Genomic DNA, 611 nt, shown 5'->3' on the forward strand with positions numbered 1-611 from the left:
CCCCATTGTCTGACTCAATTCTCTCTGGGGTGCCATGTCGCCACAAAATCTGGTTCTCAAGGCCCAGGATAGTGTTCCGGGCAGTGGCGTGGGGCACAGCATATGTTTCCAGCCATCCTGTGGTTGTTTCCACCATGGTAAGCACATAGCGCTTGCCTCGGCGAGTTGGTGGGAGTGTGATATAGTCAATTTGCCAGGCCTCCCCATATTTATACTTCAGCCATCGTCCTCCATACCAAAGAGGTTTTAACCGTTTAGCTTGTTTAATTGCAGCACATGACTCACACTCATGAATAACCTGGGCGATAGTGTCCATTGTTAAGTCCACCCCTCGATCACGAGCCCATTTATACGTTGCGTCTCTGCCCTGATGGCCTGAAGTGTCGTGGGCCCACCGGGCCAAAAATAATTCGCCTTTATGTTGCCAATCTAAGTCCATCTGAGATACTTCAATCTTAGCAGCTTTATCCACTTGTTGGTTATTGTGGTGTTCCTCAGTGGCCCGACTCTTAGGTATGTGGGCATCTACATGGCGTACCCTCACCACCAGCTTCTGCACCCGGGCAGCGATATCTTGCCATAATGCAGCAGCCCAAATGGGTTTACCTCTG

The sequence above is a fragment of the Melopsittacus undulatus genome, assembly GCF_012275295.1.
Source record: "Melopsittacus undulatus isolate bMelUnd1 chromosome W unlocalized genomic scaffold, bMelUnd1.mat.Z SUPER_W_unloc_2, whole genome shotgun sequence".
Taxonomy (NCBI): domain Eukaryota; kingdom Metazoa; phylum Chordata; class Aves; order Psittaciformes; family Psittaculidae; genus Melopsittacus; species Melopsittacus undulatus.